The 17,919-nt window shown below is 36.6% G+C and overlaps 1 pseudogene; it reads left to right on the plus strand.

Moving 5' to 3' along the window:
* Positions 238 to 3,093, plus strand: LOC100521752 (annotated as a pseudogene).

A 17,919-nucleotide genomic window follows, 5' to 3' on the forward strand; every position in this document is an offset into this window, starting at 1 on the left:
ACTTAAAATGGACATAGAGAAAAAACTTTAAAAGTAGTCTTCACATGAAATATTTTAATTTCACTGAATTACTTGGAAATTCTAATATAAATTTCCAGTCATATTTCTCAAAGTGTTCTCCACAGATCAACAGTATTGAAATTTCCAATATATGTGGTTTAAAATGCACATTCTTGTGCTCTATCCTAGGCGCTTTCCTGATAGAATTCTCACCCACACTAATTTTTGAGAACTATTATGAGGGAGAAGAAAGTGGAGTACTTATTTGAGAGAAAGGATTTTACAAACATACAACATCGATGGTAACTATGAATGTGGCAAAGCATTCATGTCTTTGGAGCTAAGTGCTAAAATGTTATTTACTAATGAAATGATGTGGTGTCTGAGTTGGGTACCATTAATCTCGACTTTGTCATTGCTGGAGCTGGGTGATAGAAACATGGAGTCTTTATTATTTTATTTTGTATATATTTTATATTTCCCATACTAAAAAGTCTTTTATCACATTACATGCTGTTCCTAAAGTAAGGACGAGACATTGGCCAGAGGGTGATTTATATTTTTTCTACATCATGAACTAAAAAATATTAATCCCACATGCCCTGAAATCATTGAGTGTACATCTGGGATTTAATCTAATTTCAACTGAGTTGTATCTGATTAAACACACAGAAATCTGTATTTGAAAGTATTTTTCTTCTGAAAACAACATTCTAAAGTACTATAGTCATTTAAAATTATATTTTTTTACTTTCTTGACTTTTCTCATAGTGTTTCCAGTAGCACTTATTAATTATAACTACTCTGATGTGACATCACCTTTTATTTTTGATCTTTTTCTTTCCCACATGACCCTGTCTCTCTTGAAAAATAAAACTCTTACTTTGGGAAAGCAACTTTAATATCTGGGATCAGTAGAAAGGGTCATGTCTCATTTATTAATGTGTTGGAGTCTTTGTCCCTTTAGTCTTTTTTGATCTGAAGAAAAATAACTTCATTTTTTTCTACTAGCCCCAAATACACTGAGGCATTGAACTCTTAGCCTCTCTATGCCTGGCAGCTTCTTTTTAAGGGCTAAACTCTTCTTAGATTGGTTTGTACAAGTAAAACAATTTGAACAAGTAAAACAATTTGAAGTACATCTATAAGTTTTATGAGATCAATAGACTAGACTACACAGGAGATGGCAGAATGGTACTAGGAGTTGTCCAAGCCACAACTTTCAAAACGGCTCAATAGTCTTTACAGATATCAGCAAAATTGAACTTATCAATACCCCCCAGCTTCTGAAAGTCACAGTGCTGTGCAGAGATAGGGCGGTTGATTAGCTTAATCAAAGCCAAGGTTGGAACAGTCTATAGCCATGAATACAGAAATAGATCATGACTTTAAAAGCATTATTCTGAAACTGTGTTTTAACCTTTACATCCAGTGCATTTTTAAAGGAGCAGGGAGATGAAAAAGAAGAAATCAAGAGAAAAGGAACTTATATGGTAGAAAATATTGTTTAAAATCAATAAACTTGTTAATAAAGATATCGTTAAGCTGTTGGAGGGAACACAATGTGCACAATTCTCATGCTGGCAGTAAGGCACGTTAACTATGCTTGATTATACTGAGTGGTGATGACATGGGCTTCTTTCTGCATATGCTAAATTATTTCAAGCTAAAATCTATCATCTTCATAAACAAGCAAACCTAAATTCTTTTGTTTAGGAGTACAATCTTTGGTATTAAAGTTATCCAACAAAACGAAGAAGTGATCACCATTGAAGTTGGATCAGTGGTTCCTTCTAAAGGGGACACAGAGTGTTGTCATGGGGAAGGGGCACAGAGAGAGCTTTGGGGTGCAGACAACATTCTCATACTTGAACTGAGGAGTGGCTATGCAAGTGTTGGTGTTTACAGTAATTCATTAAGTTAAATTTTATGCCATTTAAAATGTATATTGTGGGAGTTCCCGTCGTGGCACAGTGGTTAACGAATCCGACTAGGAACCATGAGGTTGCGAGTTTGATCCCTGGCCTTGCTCAGCGGGTTAACGATCCGGCGTTGCTGTGAGCTGTGGTGTAGGTCGCAGACGCAGCTTGGATCCCGCATTACTGTGGCTCTGGCATAGGCTGGCAGCTACAGCTCTGATTAGACCCCTAGCCTGGGAACCTCCATATTCCACGGGAGCGGCCCAAGAAATGGCAAAAAGACAAAAAAAATAAAAATAAAAATAAATGAAATATATATTGCGGAGTTCCTGTCGTGGCTCAGAGGAAACGAATCTGACTAGCATCCATAAGGACACAGGTTCGATCCCTGGCCTCACTCAGTGGGTTAAGGATCTGCTGTTGCTGTGAATTGTGGTGTAGGTAGCAGATATGGTCAGGATCCCACATTGCTGTGGCTGTGGTATAGGCCGGCAGCTGTAGCTCCGATTCACCCTCTAGCCTGGGAACCTCCATATTGTGCGGGTTCCTAAAAAGAAAAAAAAATAAAGCAAAATAAAATAAAAGCCCTACAAAGCAAAAAAAATAAATAAAGTAAAATAAAATAAAATAAAAATGCTTATTGTATTTTGCAATTTTTGGAAACTGTTTAAATAAAACAACTACCCAAGAGAGTGTGATTTATACATTCATACCAATCTGGAACAAGCACAACATCAGAATTTTTATTAGTATTTCCACTGTTTAAGAGTATTATATACAGCGTTTACTCATCAAGTGACCATTCACAGCCACTGCCAGACCAGGGCATGCTGCTTTCCACTGCCTAAGTGCCTTGTTTGGAGCTGGGGCCTTAGGCTTGGCCTCTTACTGGGCACACAGAACCCAGTTCCCAGATGCTTATGGGAAGGAGCTCTTTGGTAAGACCAACAAACACCACTTCTTACACAGCCTGGCCCAGTTAGGGGTGCCTCTGTACAGAAAGTCCCTCTGGGCCCAGGTGCTGCTAGCTTCTGGAACTACCTCATTCTGTATCAGCTTTTATTACCAGGTTCTGAGTGGAGACCCCAGCACCCAGATTTTGGCTCCTGAGAGAAGGAGCCTGTTTCTCTTGGGCTGGTTTGCCTTGGCAATTTGAGCTTCCTTGTTTTTAATATCTGGGTACTTTTTTTTTTTTTTTTTTTTTTTTTTGGTCTTTTTAGGGCTGCACCCACAGCATATGGAGGTTCCCAGACTAGGGGTTGAATTGGAGCTGTAGGAGCCAGTCTACACCACAGCCACAGCAATGTGGGATCCAAGTCACATCTGTGGCCTACACCACAGCTCACAGCAATGCCGGATCCTTAACCCACTGTGCGAGGCCAGGGATCAAACCCATGTCCTTATGGATGTTAGTCGGGTTTGTTAACCACTGAGCCATGATAGGAGTTCCTGGGTACTCTTTTTTAAAGAATTGGAGCAGGAGTGGCTTAAAAGAGAAAGGCAAAACATATATAGCTATATTATATAAAGAGAAATATATATTTATGTATATATAAATATACATGGTTTTTGTACATGGTTTTATTTTTTCAGTAAAGATATACCTGAGGAAACATTTCTGGCATCTGGTTAAATCTAGAGGGACCTACTTGCAACTAATATTTCAGATTGAATTTTTTTGGTTTGAGTAGCAATAGCTTCTAAATCTTTTCTCAGCTTTATATTTTTTCAAAATAGACCTCACGTTTCCTAATCCACTCTTCTAGACTGTCTTGTATAAAGTTTCCCAATCAAATTGCCAAAGACGCTTAGTCCTCTCTCACTAGACATGAGGTAATACACATTTAGAAGTTTCCCAGGTGCTCCTCAGTTCAGGCTAAAGTAGAGCTTAAACTAAAGCTTAGATATCATAAGCAACACCAAGACTACAAAGCTAGAGACAGGTTCTTTTGAGGCCAAAAGTAGTACCCATATCTTTCATATCACAACACCAAATAAATCCTGTTTGAATATTTATATAATCCACTTAAATCTAGTCTTTAACCTTTGCTAATAATCAGTATCCATAAATTCAGTTCAATAGAACATTAAGAACTCTTAATATTCCTAAGCTAGAGCACAGACACTATAAGGGAAGTCTTATCCTATCACTCTCACACCAAATACAGAAAGATGAAAGCAGGAGAGAAAAAAAAAAAATCAATGCTTTCTGAAGACTGTTACATTTGTAGTTGCAGTGGGAGGTTACTAAAGTGAAACAGAAGACATGTTTTGTGAGCACAGAGAAGGGCTAAGCTCAGTGATCCAAGTAACCACTTAGTTATTACTCATCGCCTTAACGTCTCCCAAGCATCTAACTCAGTCACTGTTCCCAAGGCATCCCCAAGATTTCCACAGTCTCCTCAGTCTAACCTTCCTGCTTCCTGCCCCCTCTCATTTAGTCAGCTTCTCTCAATTTTCCCCAATTCTATGCCCAGGATTTTTTTTTTTAATCCTCTAACTCCCTGCACTGTACAGTGTTCTTTCATTCAGAGCTACTTCGGGAATAAAAATAACTTTCTGGAGTCTAGATTCAATTTATCCAAGGAAATAGTGAAAATGAGGGAATTTTATGGTATGGAATGTGTCCAAGCAAAGGAGGAGATGGTGACTGCTCCAGTCCCATTATGGAGGTGCTGCCTGCTCTGTGCATGTGGCTGTGTGGGCTGGTCATAACCAAACCTTGGCACAAGAGAGTCTATAATTCTTGGAACCCCAGACATCCATGAGCAGCCACAGGGATCCTAATTTAAATATTTGAAAAATCCTTAGAGAAAAATCCTATTTTCCCAATACAAGACCACAGTAAATTATTGTAAATGGTTTGTTCAGAAGAAAAATATTTGTCTGAACCACCAGTGGAAAGACAAATTATAAAAAGGGCTCTTAGTGGTGGAAGGTTGGGAACTACTGCTCCAGGGAACAAAGGTTTAAGCTGTTTGTATTCTGCACAGAATCTAACATATACAAGAACTCTATAAATATTAAAGAGCTGCCTTTCAGAAGTGACATTGTGGTGAGCAGCTGATACTTTGAAAGTGATTAATAAGGATTCCAAAAAGAAACTGTTGATCTTATGCCATTACAGAATGCTACTACAAGTGGATTCCATATAACATCACCTGGAGCATTATAATACTACTCTGATAGAAGCCTTACAAATATTTGGAGGAAATTGATGTACCAATTATTTTAGTGCTGGCAATGAAGTTTGTTTATGCAAGGATGTACTTGTTTGTTGTTGTTGTTAGGGATTGGTTGGTTTATCTCAGGAAATAAGATACTTTTGCTTTTCTTCTCAAGGCTGAATGAGAAGGTTAATAAGACACAACACTGAACAGATATGTTCCTAACAGTTGATTGTAAAATACTCCCTTGGATGACATGAGTTCTACTGACATCTCTGCCACACCCTTGAGATGAGTAATGTTGGGGATGTTGCTTAACCCCTCTGAACCTCTGATTTGTGAGCATAATACTATGGAGTTGAAGATCACAATACATGTGAAAAAAAGTACATGTGAAAGAAAGCATTTTGCAATCTATAAGGACAAAATTTTGTAAAGGACCAAAAAAAAATAAAATTCTTCTGTATGAACTCATATTTCTTTCCTTAAGGTCTCCTGATTAAATCACCAAGGTCATCTGATACTCTTGTTTTGGTATTCTACGAAACCATTGTTTTCCCACATGAATTCCTGTTATATTATTGGGTATGTTATTATGCCGGTCAGGTTCAAGAGATAATTAAACATGATTTGTCACCAAAACAGCATGTGTCAATTATATCAAAGTCAAACGAATTTAAATTCCTTGATTGTAGCTGGTAATCTCTATTTGTAATTAATAAGGATAAAGGTTTGCCAAATTGGATGTGTAAAAATTAAAGTCAAAGAACATATAGGTATAGATCAACCCTTTCATATAAATAAATCTATGATTGTATTAGTATATAAATATTAGATAAAATATACAAAAACTTGAAAATTAACATGAAAGCAAATTATCTTTGAAATCTGAAGCAAAATGAAAACAATACAACATACTGGTTTTCCAAGTTGAAAACTGCTTTGATTGCTGCAGGCAGACTGGTATGCAGTGAGAGATTAATATATATAAATTTTCCAACCTTCTTCCACTTATCTTTTCCTCTGGCTGTCTGCTCCTAAAATCGTTCTAAAAATTTTCTCGTCTTTTATTTCACTAAGAGAAACAACAAAACAACAATTATAACATTCAGAGAATTAAAGGGTCAGCTACCTGCTTTATTTGAACAGAGGCTTATGCTCAAATGTGTTGCTTCTCTGGAGCACTAAAATTACTAAAATCCATATTGACCTTGAAGAGGAAAATAAAATAAAGCAGTTGCAAATAGGTTGAAAACCGACAATTCCTGTGTGAGAGCTGCTCCAGGGATATCGTAGGAAATCGACTTTTGTAATCAAGTGTTATTCATGCCTTCAAAGACGGATTACTTGTTGGGCCTCCTGGGCTTATGACACAGATGTCACTCTCTCCTTTCAAAACCTCATGCTTCTTAAAATTGTGCTGACTTTCTGAACTTCACATTTATAGCATACTATTATTCCTGGTGCATAAGCTTATTGGTCAAGGATGTTAGAACACACCTGACACCACTAATATTTAAATACATTAATATATTAATTGATTCAGCAACTGTTTATTTACACCTATAAACCACCAGAACACTGAGCTAGACACTATGAAGACTAGAGGAGACTATGCCTTCAATGTACTCACAATCCAGGATGCTGTGTGCAATTGTATAAACAATTATTAGAATGAAATGTGATATGTATAATTATAAAGGTAGGCATTGGATGCTGCAGAGAAGAGAGGAATTGCTAAATGCCCCCATAGGCATACAAATTAAAAAAAAAAAAATGAAAGCCATATACACACGAAAACATTTATTTAAAAGTCTATCATAAGTATGTAGAAATTAAACAACATACCCTTTAACAACCAATAGATTAGAAAAGAAATCCAAAGAGAAATTAGAAAATATCTTGAGGGAAATAAAAACAAAAATACAACATACCAAAACTTATGGGCTGCAGCAACAATAGTATTAAAAGAGAATTTTATAGCAGTAAACATCTACATTAAAAAAGAAAGCTCTTCAGTTAAGATCCTAACTTTATACCTCAAGGAACTAGAAAAAGAAGAACAAACTAAGTGTCATTTAGCAGAAGGAAGGAAACAATAAAAATTAGAGCATAAATAAATGAAATAAAGAACAAAAAAAACAATAGCAAAAAAGTCAATAAAATTTAGTTGATTTTTTAAAAAACAAAGTGACAAATCTTTAACTAGATTTATGAAGAAAAAAGATTCAAATAAATAAAATCAGAAATGAAAGAGGAGATACTACAATTGATGCCACAGTAATAAAAAGGATCATAAAAGATAATATGACTAATTACACTACTAACAAATAGATAACCTAGAAGAAATAGATAAAATATACGTTCTACTAAGACTGAATCACAAAGAAATAGTCTTCACAGAGCTTAAAATAGTATGGATATTGAATCAGTATTCAAAATTATTTTAATAAATAAAGTTCAGGACTTGATATCTATACAAATTCTACCAAAAATTTAAAGAATTAAGGCCAACCTTTCTAAAACTTTCCAAAAATTAAAAAGAAGGAAATAATTCTAAACTCATATTTTATGAGGCCAGATTTATGCTAATACCAAAGCCAAATAAAGATTTGAAAAAAAAGAAAATTACTAGCTAATATCCATGATAAATACAGATGCAAAAATCTTCAACAAAATACTAACAAATTCATTTCAACAATACATTAAAAAAAATCACGCATAATGACAGTAGGATTTATCCATGGGATGCAAGGATGGTTCAATACATGCAAATTGATCAACATTATATACCACATTAACAGAACAACTGATGAAAATAACATCTCTATAGAGGTATAAAATGTATTTGACAAAATTCAACATCCCCTCATGATAAAACCTCTTAACAAACTTAGAAGAAAAGTAACTCAATATAATAAAGACCATACATAAAAAGCCCACAGCTAACAGCATACTCAATAGTGAAAAACTAAACACTCCTTCTTTAAGATTAGGAGCAAGGCATGGATACATCTTTCACCACTTTTATACCTATCAGTACTGAAAAATTGAGGCAAGCAATTAGGAAAGAAAAAGGGAAACTGAGAGAGAGGGTGGAAGGGAGGGAGGACAGGAGAGAGAAAGGGAGGAAGGGAGAGAGGGAGGGCGGAACAAAGGAAGGAAGGGAGGGAGGGACAAAGAGAAGAAAGAAGGAGGGAAGGAAGGAAAGGCATCCAAAGAAAAGGAAAAAGTAAAATTGTCTTTGTTTATAGATGATATGATCTATGTATAGGAAAAACCTAAAGGTTCCATTTAAAAACTATTAGAACTGAGGAGTTCCCATCATGGCTCAGCAGTAATGAACCTAACTAGTATCCATGAGGACTCAGGTCAATCCCTGGCCTCACTCAGTGGGTTAAGGATCCAGCATTGCCATGAGCTATAGTGTAGGTCAAAGATGCAGTTTGGATCTGGGGTTGCTGTGGCTGTGGCTTAAGCTGGCATCTACAGTTCCAATTCAAGCCCTAGCCTGGGAACGTCCATATGCTGTGGGGGCACCCCTAAAAAGACAAAATATTAAAATTAAAACTGTTAGAACTAAAAAATGAATTCATAGAAGTTGCAGGATACAAAATCAAAACACAAAAATCATTTGTGTTTCTAATATATTTAACAGTGAACTATCTGCAATTAGTAAAACAATCCCATTTACAATAGTACGAAAAGGAATACATACTAGAGAATACACTTAACTAAGGAAGTGAAAGATTTATACACTGAAAACTACAGAATATTGATAAATGTTTTTAAACAAGACACAAACAAATGGAAAGATATTATATGTTAATAGATTGGAAGATTTAATATTGTAACAATGTCCATACTAGTCAAAGTAATTAGTAATATCTATCAATTCGATGTAATTCTCTCAAACTTGTCTTAATGACAAGATTTACAGAAACAGAAAAAAAAAAAAAACAGTTCTAAAATTCATATGAAACCTCAACAGATTCCAAATAGCCAAATCGAAGTGGAGAAAGAAAATCACACATCCTCGTTTTGAATTATATTACAAAGTTTCAGTAACTAAAAGAGCATGGTACTGGCATAAAGAGAGTTTGGCAGAATGAATAAAAACACATGATCCAATTATAACTGTCTACAAGAGACTCATTTCAGACCCAAAGACACAAATAGATTGAAACAGTGAAAAAAGATATTCCATGCAAATAGTAACAAAAAGAGAGCAGGGTGGCAATACTAATATCAGTTATATCAAAAACTTCACAAGGGACAAAGAAGGATATTATGTTAGTGAAAGTTACAGAGCAGCCAGAAGATAAAAAAAATGTATAAACATGACCATCAAATATATAAAGCAAAACCTGGTAAAACTGAAGGGGGAAACAGACAATTTTACAGAAAGAGTTGGAGACCTTGGTACCCTACTCTCAATAATGGATAGAACAATCAGAAGTAAGGAAACAGAGGCCTTAACACAATAAACCAACTAGATGTAATAAACATATAGAACACTCTACCCAGCAACAATAGCAAACATATTCTTCTCAAGTACACATGGACATTTTCAAAGATAGACTATATGTTAGGCTGCAAATTAAGTCTTAATAGATTTTAAAAGATATCATACAAAACATCTTCTCCAGGGAGTTCCTATCATGGAGTAGCAGAAGCAAATCCAACTAGGAACCGTGAGGTTGCGGGTTCAATCCCTGTCCTCACACAGCAGGCTAAGGATCCGGCATTGCCATGAGCTGTGGTGTAGGTCACAGATGCAGCTCGGATCTGGCATTGCTATGGCTCTGCTGCAGGCTGGCAGCAACAGCTCCGATCAGACCCCTAGCCTGGGAACCTCCATGTGCCGTGGGTGTGGCCCTAAAAAGGAAAAAACAAAAACAAAAACAAAAAATTCTCCAATCATAATGAGATAAAATTAACAAAGAAATTATCTATTTCAATACCCTTTTCTTATAAAAACTCTCTAGAAAGTCAGCATCGAGGGAACCTACCTCAACATAATAAAAGCCATATATAACAAACCCACAGCTAATATCATTCTCAACAATGAAAAGCTCAAAGCATTTCTGCTAAGATCAGGAACAAGACCAGGATGTCCACTTTCACCACTATTATTCAACATGGTTTGGAAGTCCTAGCCAAGATAATCAGAAAAGAAAAATAAATAAAAGGAATCCAAATTGGAAAATAAGAAAAACTATCACTGTTTTCAGATGACATGATGCTATGCTGAGAAAATCCTAAAGATGCTATAGGAAAACTATTAGAGCTCATCAATGAATTTGGTAAACTTGCAGGATACAAAATTAATACACAGAAATCTGTTGGATTTCTATATAATTAACAATGAAAGATGAGAAAGAGAAATTAGGGAAACAATCTCATTTACCATTACATTGAAAAGAATAAATACCTAGGAACAAACCTACCTAAAGAGACAAAAGACCTGTACTTGGAAAACTATAAGACAGTGATGAAAGAAATCAAAGATGACACAAACAGATGGAAAGATATAGCATGGTCTTGGATTGGAGGAATCAATATTGTCAAAATGACTATGTTACTCAGATTTAACACAATTCCTATCAAATTGCAAATGATATTCTTCACACAACTAGAACAAAATATTTTAAAATTTGTATGGAAACACAAAAGACGCTGAATAGCCAAAGCAATATTGAATAAGAAAAGTGGAACTGGAGCAATCAGGCTTCCTGATTTCAGACTATACTACAAAGCTACAGAAATCAAACCAGTATGGCATTGGTACAAAAACAGAAATATAGATCAGCGGAACAGGATAGAAAGCCTGGAAATAAACCTAGGCACCTATGGTCAACTAATTTATGACAAAGGAGGAAACAATGTACAGTGGAGGAGAAACATTCTCTTCAATAAGTGATTCTGGGAAAACTGGACAGCCACATGTAAAAGAATGAAATTAGAACTTTCTCTAACACCATACACAAAAGTAAACTCAAAATGGCTTAAAGACCTAAATGTAAGATCAGATACTATGAAACTCCTAGAGGAAAATATAGGCAGAGCATTCTTTGTCATAAATCACAGCAACATCTTGTTTGATCCAGCTCCTACAATAATGAGAAATAAAACAGAAGTAAACCAATGGGACCTAATTAAACTTAAAAGTTTTGCACAGTAAAGGAAACCATAAACAAAATGAAAATACAACACAGAATAGGAGAAAATCTTTGCAAATGAAGCAACTCAACAAGGGATTAATCTCCCAAATATACAAACATCTCATGGAGCTTTATATAAAAAAAAATTTTTAAATGGACAGATCTAAACAGACATTTCTCCAAAGAAGACATAAGGATGGGCATCAGGCACATGAAAAGATGCTCAATATCACTAATAATTAGAGAAATGTAAGTCAAAACTATAGTAAGGAACCACCTCATAATAGTCAGAATGTCCATAATCAAAAAATCTACAAATGATACATACTGGAGTGGCTGTGGAGAAAGGGGAACCCTTCTACGCTTTTGGTAGGAAGGTAAATTGGGGCAACCACTATGGAAGACAGTTCAGAGGTTCCTTAAAAACCTAAATATAGAACTACTATATGATCCAGAAATCCCACTCCTGGGCATATCCAGGAAAAACATAATTCAAAAAGATACATGCACCCTGATGTTTACTGCAGCACTATTTACAATAGCCAAGACATGTAAGCAACCATTGCAAATCAACTATCCTCCAATATCCAATAAAGTATATAAAATTAACTGTAATAATATGCTCAATTTAACAGTTCCAAAATATTATTTCAACATGTAATAAATATTTTTAAAGTATCAAGAAAGTTGTTTTTTGTTTTTTGGGTTTTTTTTTTTTTTGTCTTTTTGCCATTTTCTTGGGCCGCTCCTGCGGCATATGGAGGTTCCCAGGCTAGGGGTCGAATCGGAGCCATAGCCACTGGCCTACACCAGAGTCACAGCAATGCGGGATCTGAGCCACATCTGCAACCTACACCACAGCTCACAGCAATGCTGGATCCTTAACCCACTGAGCAATGGCAGGGATCGAACCCGCAACCTCATGGTTCCTAAGTCGGATTCGTTAACCACTGAGCCATGATGGGAACTCCTCCATCAAGAAAGTTTTTTACTTTTGTTCTTACTAAATATTTATAATCCATTAGGCAAAGAGCCCCCAAGGTTGACAGTGCAGGTTAGATAGATTATGTCTTATTTGTTAGGACAGAGGTATTTATGGATGTAATAAAAGTGAGAAGAGAAGGTATTTAAGGCAGTCTGTAGGAAAGGCTTCAGAGTGAGAAGGCTGAGTAGGGAATTGAAGGAATCAGGAATTATCTGTTAAGCACAAAACACCAGGCAGAACCAAAACAAGCGTCAGAGTTAAACCCTCACTGATTCAGTCAGTAAAGACACAGTGAGCCACAGTTAGAATCAGGAAGTTTATTACTTACATATTTACAGTGAAAGAAAGAATAGCTAAAAGTTCCAATTCTCTGAGTCTTTGTCCTACACACCAAAAAAGGTGACAGGAAAACAAAAAGGTGCTGGTTGACTACAATATGCATTGTGGGGTACCCCATGGCTGATGATTCAATTCTAGTTGCTAAGGGGATAGGACAGAAAGCCTCACACCTCATCAAAGGTGATAAGAAACTGTCTCCCAATAACCCTCCAGGGAGGCAAGTGAGAGATGACCTCACAGCAACTCCTCAGAAGCCTCTCATCCTTTTACGTCCTGGAAAGAGCACAAGGCATTCTTCCAAGATTCAGATTAGCTGTGGCTCAAGCTCTTGCCTGCAAGATTTTTGTGCACATGTGCAAGGTTGCCAGGGCATCATAGCAGGACCGTTTCCCTACGTTATTGAGGAAGGGAAAGAAGAAGAGAACATCTAAGAAAATAAACCAGCATGCAGAAGGGCAAAAGGTTACAATGTCTGGCTAGAATATGGAGGCATGTGGCAGAAGAGTAATATGGGAGATTGAACATCGGCACAGACTATCCTGGAAGGATCTTGTTAATCCTAATGAGAGTTTTCTGTCTCAAAGAATTTCAAGGAGTTCCCTGGTGGCCTCAGTGGGCTAAGGACCCGATGTAGTCACTACTGTGGCTCAGGTCACTGCTATGATTCAATCCCTGGCCCAGGAACTTAAGTATGCCATGAACACAGCTGAAAGAAAAAAGAGCAATAAAATTTTAAAAGTAAGAGAATTTTTTAAAATAAGGGATTTTCAGGAGAGAAGGATGGATCACAGATTTTAGAAAGGACACTGTTAACAGTGTAAAGGAAGAATTGAAATGGACCTAGATTGGAGGTGAAGCTGGGTTTGCTGGAGTAAGGGACATCTCAAGGATCAGTGAGAGCAAAGCATCATCAGTTTGTATAGTCTCCTTTTATGACTGAGAAAAAACACTCACCAATCGATTGGATGTGGTCCTTGTAAGCAGGGAGGAAAGGCAAAAGGGTTCAATGTCACATGCCCTGTGTGCTCCGTTTGTCAATAATCCAATTCTGCCGTCTTCCCTTTTCATGTTGTAAATTTTGACCTTTTCAGGATTGCTTCCTCCCCACTCTGTGCTAATTAATGGAATTCCATCATTTGGTCTTAAAAAATGAAAGCCTGAATGACTGGTGGAAAAGATCTCAGGAAGCCAAGAAGGAGAAAACTGTTGCCTCTCCCCCAAACCTATAGAAAGCTGGTACAATTAAGCGTCATGAAAATGTTATTTCTAACCAAGGAGTCTGGCAAACACCCAAACTTTAAATCTCAGTCTCCCTGCCCATCCCTAAGCCTTTGCTCAAATGTCTCCTCATTGCAGTGTTTTTTCACCACTTGATTTAAAATTGTAATCTTCCTGGGGCTCCCTTGCAATGTATTCTATCTCCCTGCAATTATCACCAACTAACATATGTTTTACTTATTTTGTGTTTATTTCTGCTAAAATATAACTCTATGAGCTCCTTATTCCCAGTGTGTTTAGAAAAGTACTGGCCATATCGTTATTACATTAAAAAAAGAATATATCCTGTATTATTCTATTTATATAAAGTTCTAAAACAGGAAAAAATATTTAATTATGATCCACGTCAACTTAGTGACCACCTTTGAGAAAAGGGATAATAATAGGTAGAGGGCATAAGAGGGGTTTCTCTGGTGCTAATAACATCTGGATTCAAGTAGTGGTTACACAGATGCATGCTGTGTTCTTAGGACTTTTACACTTTTACACTTTTACACTTTTCTGTATCTGTTATACTTAAACTAAAAGTTTATCTGAAGAAGTTGAGAAGAAGACACTTCTCCCCAGCAGCTGCTTTTTCTGTCTTTCTGATTTTTTTATTTGTGTGTTCTTGGTTTGTTGTCTTTATTACATCCCCCTTTCTAGATGATCATTCCCCCTTGAGGCATCATCATTTCTGAGTTGCCAGCAGGGAAAGGACTAAAAAGTGAAGGGGTGAAGGGCTTTCTCCTGGAGAGACTTTTGCTTTTCATTAGGAAGGAAAGCCCTCCTGGCGACTTATGCCTGCCTGTCATTGAGTTACACGATTACTCCTGTGATAGATATTTACCTATGCAGCCTGTAGACCACAGAGATATTAGAAAAGGGATGGCAGGGACTCAACTTACATTAGCTCTTCACCTTGGAGAGAAATTTGAGAACAATGTTAATACCAGTAAATGTTTTTAATGTAAATGTAATGGAAAAGAAAGATACCAAGACCCAAAGGACTTCAAACCACAAATCATTAACTAACCCCACATCTGTAGTATATAAGTTATACCTCAAGCTCCTGCATGTCCTTCCCTTCCAACTGGTGCTTTATATTGCTGTCTCCATTGGTCTCCTCTGATCAAGAGAACTGCATCAGATATGAGCAGCCATGCTTTATATACAAGGCTTAGATAAAGACAGGCAAGTGTGACCCTCTCTACTCTTTCCTCTGAACACGCCTAGACTCTTGCATGGTTTCTCATGCTCTCCCAGGCCTATCCCATCATATGCCACACATGCTATAGAAAGAAATTAAAGAAGCAATAGTGCAAGAGAGATTTAAGAGGGAGCTTAAACATAAATAATTAAATGAATTATTTGTTTCTAGATTTGTTCCTTTGTCTATTTTCTTATGTAACTTGTTTCACAAAGTATTCAAGATAGATGCAGTTTTACTTCTAAAGCATCTCTCTCCCACAAAAAAATTAAGCTCTGAGCCATTATCCTAAATCTTATGTAACTGAGGGTTCCATTTTTTATGTCTTATTTCTAAATTTCTCCGAGACCTCAAGTGGCAGAAGGAGTGAAAACACTTCCACCCCATTAGAGGTTAAATCTTGGGACCAACACCCCTCACTCATGTATTCTTCCTTTTCTTATGGCCCCAAAGTCATTTTAAAATGCTTTTCTAGGACTACTCTGAAACCAGAGAAATATTTCAAGTGGCCTTATTCCACCTTATACACTAAATGTAGCAGTCACCCCTCGATTATTCCCAATTCTCAAAATATAACTGGCTCTGTTGTCCCACTACACTATTGGTACCATGTTTATGGTTAACATCAGTTAATTACTATGTATCAGGCACTATGCTGAGTACTTGGACAGACATTAATCCATTTGATGCTCACATGACCCTATTAGCAGATGCTACTTCTATTCTCATTTTATGGATTAGAAAACACATAGGTTAAGTAACTAGCTCTAGTTAGTTCATCCAAAGGGGATAAGAACCAATTTAATCTAGCTCCAAAGAGAGTGTTTTCTTTCTACCCTATCTTTGCCCCAAGGTAATATCATCTTAACTCAAATAACATATAATTGTCTAATATTTACTATATTCCATAAAATGTAAAGCATCAAACCCTAGTTAATGCTCAAGCCAGTTAACACATGTATATTTTTTTAATTAGCAGCTAACTGTCTAGAAACCATACCCCTCCCAATTTTCTTCCTATTCTATTGAGTCCTACTCAGAGGGTCACCAGTTTGAGTCTGGATTTCTCACTCAGCAGCCACAGCTGAGATACTCCTCCATGACCTCCAAAACTCTATGATTTCAGCTCCAAGACTTTCCCATCAACCTTCTGTTTTCCAAAGACAGTCACATAAGAATATATTAGTGCCATACCCATAGACTTTCAAAAATAGTCTTAGATAAAAAAGAAACAACTTTAACAGCTATTAATCTATGCAATGTTTCTCTTTGCAGTAGTACTTTCCATTTAAAAGTTGAGTAACAGATTCCTGCATCTTTCATTTCTAGGATAAAAATTCTCAACATCAATATACCCAAAGGATAGTATCTACTTCCAGCAGTAAGGGGGTTCAATGTAACAATGATTGAGGGTACGAAAAAGACGGAGGGATAAACAAAGAAAAATCTTTCTTATGATAATGTAGCCTCATGGAAAAAGTGGGGTGGGGGAGGAAATTTTTTTTTTTTTTTTTTTTCAGGACCATACCTTCAGCATGGAAATTCCTGGGCTAGGGGTTGAATCAGAGCTGCAGTTGCTGGTCTACAGCACAGCCATAGCAAAGGCAGATCCAGCTGCATTTGCGACCTATGCTGAAGCTTGTGCCAATGAGATCCTTAACCCACTTAGCAAGGCCAGGGATCAAACCCACATCCTTGTGGATACTAGTTGGATTCTTAACCTACTGAGCCACAAGGGGAACTCTGAAAATAATTTCTTTAAATGTGTCCTACTTGAAACTTATACTCTCTTTCAAATTGAAAATCATCATCTGAATACTAAATCAGAGTTAGTGATTAAGTGAATCGGGGAGCACATAGATCATTAAAAAGATGAAGAAGTCTTCGAGGTCTGAGTTTCAACTGTTTCCGGCATTTTGTGCCAATTCTTCAGAAACTACCAAAAGTAAATGTCATAACACTTAGAAGGTACCTCCCCAAAAGAGTTAAACTGTAGAACTAAGATTTCCATCGACTTGAATCAAAAACAATGACAACTCTACTTAAGAAGACAATCTTCTTTCTCAGAGAGCAGTACCTGTAAGATTTCTTTGTTAAGAAAAATTGGAAATTTTCAAAAGTGTACTCCAGTCCTCAGCTTTTTCTTAATGTCACCTTCTACAGCTTTTGTGTCTATAGATAATACCTGAGGCATGATGGAATAAACTGACTTTCAGGAAGTTATATTATAAATGCATGGACCATACTGGAGATAACCAAAGCCCTCCCAAGAAAACAGAATAGTTCCAGGGTCAACAACACTTGAGTCTAAAACCTTAAAGGGTATGTCCATCACAAGAGGATGTGGTCATGAAAGGTACATAGAGAAAAGACAAAGCACCCAGCACCAATACAAGTGACCTCCATGGCAGTAGTGCTTGGCACACCCAACATTTGTTCTATTAAATAGGGACAATAAAAGGAAATACAATGTATTGTAGAGGTGAAGCAGATTGACTTTGTGTCCTTCAACCTAGGCGCAAATTTTGTCTCAGCAATTGCTGCTGGTGATACTTTGAGCAGGTTATTCTGGCGGATTTGACTTTTTAATCTCTAAAATAAGACTAATAATACCTATTTCATAGGGTTTTTTGAAATGAAATAATGACGTAATGTGTGTGAAATGCATATCATAATGCCCGACACAAAGCATGCACTCAATAAATAATAAGAGTGTTAGTAGACTGATTTAGAAGAGGCCCCAACGATTCCCTCCTCTTATGTACATGCCCTGTATAATCACCTGCCCTTGAGTATGGCAAGAACCAGTGAATATGATGGAGTAATCATTTCCATGATTAAGATTCCTAATCTTAATCATAAGTTAATCAAAGGGGAG

This window comes from Sus scrofa, chromosome 13 (assembly GCF_000003025.6).
Source record: "Sus scrofa isolate TJ Tabasco breed Duroc chromosome 13, Sscrofa11.1, whole genome shotgun sequence".
NCBI classification, from domain to species: Eukaryota; Metazoa; Chordata; class Mammalia; order Artiodactyla; family Suidae; genus Sus; species Sus scrofa.